The following is a 7,079-nucleotide window of genomic DNA, read 5'->3' on the forward strand; positions in this document are numbered from 1 at the left end:
CCTGCTTATGTGTGTCATAACTATAAATGTCAGCCAGTAAGTAGCTACTGGACGTGTGTGAGGTGTGTGTTTCGCCAACACAAATGTGCTATTGATAGTGGAAGGTGTGTTTACTAACAGTTAATTTAACTGAAGTGTACCTAGCTAGCTAGCTAGCTGTTAGCCCTGTAGTTTGACAACTAGCTTAACTTTATGGTTAGCCAAAGTGGAAATGTTGCTGTCATTTGTTTGGTGTTATTTGTTATGTTAACCTAGCTAATGTCTAATTTCAAAACAAGCTGTTTCATCCAACTTTTTTTGCTTTATGAAGAGACAACGAAAACAATGAGGCAACTTTCCAGAACAAATTAGCTAAAGCAGGGGTGTCAAACTCATTTTAGTTCATGGGCCACGTACAGACTTACTGATATTGACCCATTAAAAGTGGCCTGGTCAGACAGAGCTCAAATATGCCATTGCATAATAACCTATAAATAGCAACAACATTTTCCCTTTCTTTTAGTGTAAAGGAAGTACAATATGTCTATATGTCTGTAGTAATGCTGGAGACACCACACCAAAGTAAAGTGAAAGCTACTGATGAAGCAGGTTAAGATATCCCCTGCCTTAATACTCATTTACAAATCAATTGTTTCAACAGTGCCTTAGCAATAGTGTTCCACCAACATTATTTATTTATTTTTTCTAATGATAGACAGTGTTTTGCACAATGTCCAATATATTTAAATATGACTGCAATAAGTATGCTTTTTTTCAGAGAACTGTATTATGGTTAGGGTGGGAAAAAAAGCCTCTAAAGCGGCATTTTACATGAAGTAGGTACCTGTTTAATTTGCTTTTAAAACCTGGCACATCTGAACCTTCACAAGTGCATCAATATTAGGTGTTCAAAGTCATCCAGTGGGCTGGATTGGACCCTTTGATGGGCCAGCTCTGGCCTGCAGGCCATATGTTTGTAGTATGAAGACATTTTGCTGTTGCCTGTTAAATATATAGGACTGGATCAGCATTCATGATTAATAAAAATGTTAAGTGCTTTATTTCCTTTATGGCTCACAACAAGAAGAAGGCTGCTGTTCTTCAGACATAAAATGAACACACACTTTTTAAACTACCCACAGTTAAATAAGGTGTAATGAGTGAAAGGTCAATGCAAAAATAACTCCCGTCATGTTTATTCTCTCCATAACCAATGGAGGGTTGCATGTAAAAAAGTTTATTTTTTGCTTTATGGAGTTATGCTTTAGATCCAGAGTTGACTCTCAAAACTGAGCAACCCCCTCCAGGCATGATTACACTGTGCCAACCAAATTTGTTTTGGTCTGTTTAAATATATAGCTTCATTTTACGAAGCAGTTGTGGCCTTGCTATCAGTCAGAGCACAAAGGTTGTATAAGCATGTGTTTCAGCTTACTGCACTTAGGGCTATTTGTCCATGCCAGCTGATTTTTTTTTGGGCTTGCCATTTCCGCAGACTCCCGTGTGGCGCATACTCAATGTTTTGGACATGGCTTCTCATCCATCCTCTGTTCTTTACACTGTTGCACTTCAGCTGTTGTTAAATGCAGCTGCTTGTTGTTAAACTGGATTAGTGAGTTTATGAAGAAAGATATGGAGCCTTCATAGTTAAATGAACTAGTGAAGGAGATAAAGGCCGGGGCAAGTCTTTAACTACATGCCAACACCACTGTCACTCTCAGGAGCTGGGTAATGCAAACATATCACATGCATCTTAATATTCACACTTATCTCACAGAGAGGACATAAAACTGTTAACATTATGAAAGACATCAGAAGCAACACAATATAATGACTATGTTGTTGGCTAGTAGCTGACTGCCACTGGTGTATGTGCATGGGTCAATGAGAGGCAAATAGTAAAATGCTTTGGATAAAAGCGTTCTATAAATGCAGCCATTTACCATTTGAGATAAGTGGGCATTTCAGGAGATGTGTATCTCTGCTCTGCAGTTACTCCCTTTTACCCCTTTTCTTCAGTGCCAGTGGTACAGTTTCTTCTTACCCCAGTGACCTACACATTTAACATAAACAGAACTTAAAAAGAAGGTGTGGTGATGACTGCCCCCGCAGAGATGGCTGGAGGCATTCTGAGAAAAAGAGGAAAATTACAGAGCCGCATTTTTTCTGTCTGCCCAGTGGCACCGGCAGATACTTGTAAACACTGACAAATAACAAGTATGGCTGCACTAATGAATCAGTTTGGAGTTTCTGCAGTTGTTTTCCTTCACAAAGAATGAATGCATTCCCACAGTCTATAAGTAGAAATCTCAATTATATGTTTTTGATGTTCAGAGCAAGGCTGATTCTCTGACTTTGTGTTGTTGGTGAAAGGAAGATCCAGGGTTCTCAAGGGAAAGAGGAGACAATCACACAGTGTAGGAAAAGAAAAGTGGTACTTATCATCAGCGCAGTGAATATTGGTGTCTCTATAGGTGACATGAGGTGAATATGGACTGGTGTGTCTTTGGGCCAGTTATCTCAGACCTGATGAAGCATGATGAAGGAGTAACCACTCAGTTGGAAGGAAGTTATGGCTTCTTAACAGTTACTGGGTCCCATCAGTTTGATGATTAAGCACATGGAAAGGCTGCAGTTAACCCTCCATTATCAACAGAGGACGTCAGTCTGTAGTGGACAAGTTGGAAGTAATGCTTTGCCTCTAGTTACTCAATTAGTCAGTAATTGTTATTAGTAACTACCCAATTAAACACAGTAATTAGCTATTAGGCTAACAGTGTCAATTAGAAACAATGCAAAGTGCAGCCCACACATTTGTCAGTTATGACATAAATATGGCATACAAAATATGGATCTTCCAATACACATCTTCGCTCCCAGGACAGTTTCCTGGCTAGATAACCAGCCCTGGGTTGCTGGCAACTAGGGATGGGCATGAGTACTCAAATACTGGATTTGGTCGTTATTTGTAGAGTAATTGCATTATTATTTTTTTGCTTTGTAAAAGAAACTACTGAGTATTGGAGTTTTTAACTTCAATACAATATCTTGAAAAATATCGATATTAGATACCATTTCGGAAAAATTAACTTTGAGAGCATACAATTTTAAATTTATTATAAAAAAATAAATTTAGCAAGGATATTTCATGACACCAGTGTCTTTTGTTTTCTTGGTTAGTTGCAAAGAACATCAAAATGACATAGAACTTATATAAATGCAGCTGGTGTAATGACACTGAGGAAAATTGGTATTGGAGCCATTTCATTCTCATTAAGATTTACATTTTTTGGACAGGAGGCAGTGATATGTCTTTGCACAAATCCATATAGCAAAACTGATAAATCCGCATGGCCACAGAAAACGTTAATTGTTCTTAGTCAGACATCATTCGATCTAACGTTAAAGGCGGAATAGCGACCAGGCATGAGATGATGTTTGGAAGTATTTTGACAAAATAAACAAAATGAATGTGCAGTGCAAGCTACGCAGCATTAATCTTGTGTATCACAGCTAATCTCTACAGTCTGTGCAGCGCAGAGAGGGACAGACCAAACCTAACCCTGACCTGCATGTCCGCTTGGGTGTTCACATCAGACCCTAGTATATTAGATTTTTATTTTTTGCAAGTAGTGGATAATAATTCAATGCATACGAGTACTTGAATATGGAAATTACCACAAATGCACATCCCTACCATCAACCAGTTTATATGGTGAGGTCATATTGCCTACATGGGGGCAAAAAAAGTAGAGCTAAAACCAAGAAACCTTACTGTACAACCTACAAGACTATGGTTCCCTTTCTGAGGCAGCAAATGAGAAATCTAAACTTCAGCAAAACATGAATGGATAAAAATATTTATAGCAAAGCCTGAGTAAGACACACCTTCATCAATGAGATGATAGCACAATGTCTGGCTCAAAGAAGCACATTGTTTAGTGCCACTGAACTGAATAAAGAGGAGAGGGTGGCTAAAAAAATCTGAATGTCGCTTAGTACACAACCTTTAAAACATTTACAGTATCATTTATTTATTTTTGCGTTATTTGTGAAGCTGAGCCACGTTCTTTGTTACATCCATTGTGTTCCTGTGTGTATGTGACAGTGAGAGAAAGTATGGAAATCTCTCTTGGAACAGTAACACAGTTTGTGGATCCACAGTGTCTCAATATGGGATTGTGTTATGTCTCATGTGTCCTGTATGTCTTATATTTTAGGTAACATCAGAAGCACAGTGACAGGAAGGAGGCTTTTCCCCACCTGATGTCTTTCAGGAGGATGAAAACAAGTAAGAGCAGAAAGGCAGAATTTCTCCATGTGTTTTCCAGTTCCACTCAGTTGCCCATTAGTGTTGTGTAACCACATACATGCGAGGTGACAGCCGGAGGTATCAGTGATTAATCGCGTGCATGTGACTCGGACGAGGCAGCGGTTTGAACAGGTTGCGTGTACGTGGTTGAGTGTTCCTCGCAATATTTCAGTGCTGTCAAAAAATCATTGACATGTTCCATCCAATTCAAAGAATGTTTAACTGTTTTAAAGGGTTTGATGGGAAAGCAAGTCATGTGTGACTTGTAATTACCCCCTGTTCAAAGTTTGTGCATGTTTTGAGAGAAAACAGCGTGGTTAATATTTCTCCCCTAAATGAACAACCAGTAATAAGTGCCTTCTCCCCAGTTTCTTGATGGTCTTGTTTGTTGAAGGGGGATCACAGTGTACCTTAGACGTATACTTCGTTCATACCCTGTGATGTTAGTGTAGATTTGTGCAGCATATACCCTGACATAATACATTTGCTGCCCCTTTACAGCTATGGTTGCGTTAGGCCATCTTTGGCAATGTTGCAATCCGCTGAGCGGGACTCAGCGTTACTGAAGGTCCTTAAAAACGTATTGAATTTAATAATTTAAAATAAGGCCATAAATGGTATTAAAAGGTTACTTAGAATATTACTTCAGTGTTATTGTAATCCTGATGAGTATGCAGACGAGAGTTGAGGTTAATAAAGTGCTGCAGGGCAGTTTAAGCCAGCCTGGACGTTAACATCACTCTGGTTCACTTGACAAAAAGCCTATGGTTTTTTTTTGTTTTTTTTAAATTATATTTTGGAGTATTGCAGAAAATAAGCTTGCGGCAAACAAAAGTTTACGATACTTCATAAATGAACGCCACTGTTGTGATGTTTAAAGGTGTAAATGCAATCGCAGGAAGTAAAGGCTATAAATAAGCTACACCACTGTTGCATGACTTCTCTATCACCACCACGAGGTGTTTGTGTTTGGTGTGATAATGTTTAATGTACAACCTCTGCAGTCTCATTTAGCCACATGTTAGCAACCTCCTTTTATTATGACACATATACACTTCAAAATACTCGAGCGGGGTGTTAACTAACAACATGTTTAAGTCTCTTAAGCTTGCATTAAGAGATCTTATTTCAGGCATCTAACCAAAAACCTACTGACTTTGAGATGAGGGAACTGGAAGTGTACAAATGCTAACTTAGTTCTAGGTTTAAGGACTAATTCTGGCACCACTCTATGCTCAGCAGTGTCATTGGCATAACATCAGAAGTGACAGATAAGAATATCTTTCCTGGCTTGTAACCTAGCAAAGCGACACTAATAAGAAAATATTTAAAAAGTTGAAATGCAATATATTCACTCGCACTTTTATTTGTATACTCTAAAACTCTACAGAAGAACCCAAAATGTGTGTGCTTGTTTAGCAGGAGGAAAAAAGAAATTTTGTTTTGCATTCAAAATCATGAGTAATTAATTATTTTATTATTTTACTTTATTTTCCAAATCATATTTTGCCTGACGTTATTAATTAGCACCATGTTCTGTGCATGGTGTTTACATGTGATTATCTTTCGCAACATTTTTTTTTTTACAGCATGAACAGGAGTCTCTATTTCCAAGTAACTGCATGCATGAAAAAAAAATCTATGAGATTTCAAGCATGGGAGGAATTTTTACATTTGGGAGGGAGGATGCAATCAGTAGCATGGGACTCGCAGAGGCCTCCTCGGGTGACAAATTGAAAGTGTCTCGGTCTAGTTTATAGCCCTGATCAGGTCAAACGAAAAATATTGGAGGTCTGGGTGAGGAGACAGGCCCGCCTGGTGCAGATAAATGGACTGATCATTTCTTATTGAGAAACAATTCCTAAAAGGTAGTTTACTGTGTGACTGGGGAAGCGGCGAGCGGAGAGCAGAACACGCACCCACTGCTCCCTCCCTGACCCTTCCTCCACTGCCGGAATTAAATGGATAGAGAGAACGCGTGTTTCTGATGGCACTCCTCCGCCAGAGAGACACTCCATTTGTTATGAAGTAGGGGTTCTGATGAAGTGTAGGGAGCTCCTCTTTCTTTTTTCCCCCTTTTTTCATCCTTCCTTTCTCAGGCACTACAAGGCCGGCCTTCAGTCTGCTTCACATGAAATGGATGGAAGGAGCCGATTGAATTTTACACTCCCCTGGTCATGATTAATGTGTTTGGTGTGGGGCGTCTCGGCAGTGGAACTCCGCTACCACTAGCTGGTGCTCAAGCTCTCCCATGGCTGCAGCCTGATAGCTTCGCAGAGGGGAAGGGGGGGGTAGCTGTTAAAGCAGGGCAGCTTTGCTCAAGAAACCGGTCCTTTCATAGCCCACAACCCCTTCAACTCCTCTCCCCCTGTGTTAATAGAAAATCTCTGCTCTTGCCCACTCGCTCGTTATTACTTCACGGTCAGTTTCTCAGTGTGCTCTGTACCCAGTGCTGCTTGGCAGGCTGTGCTGTAAATGTCAATTTATCACTTAACCCATTGTAAAGGGTGAGAGGCCTAATAAAAGATGCCAGGTCATGTTATCGGATTCCTTAACAGATGCTCATAGTGTCGGTTTACTTATTCAGACTTCATGCTTGCACCTGAAATTACACCAGATTTCCAATTTGTCTTTGAAAACTGTTTTTTGTTCATTTCATACAGGAGGTTAAAAATGTTTAAAGCTGTAACAGGGTCCGTACGCAGTATGAAAATATATGGAATTTGATTTTAGTAATTTCCGTACGTCTGGATAGATATGGAAAATATTGCCCTATGCTGTTTTCTAA

This window comes from Epinephelus moara, chromosome 16 (assembly GCF_006386435.1).
Source record: "Epinephelus moara isolate mb chromosome 16, YSFRI_EMoa_1.0, whole genome shotgun sequence".
NCBI lineage: Eukaryota > Metazoa > Chordata > Actinopteri > Perciformes > Serranidae > Epinephelus > Epinephelus moara.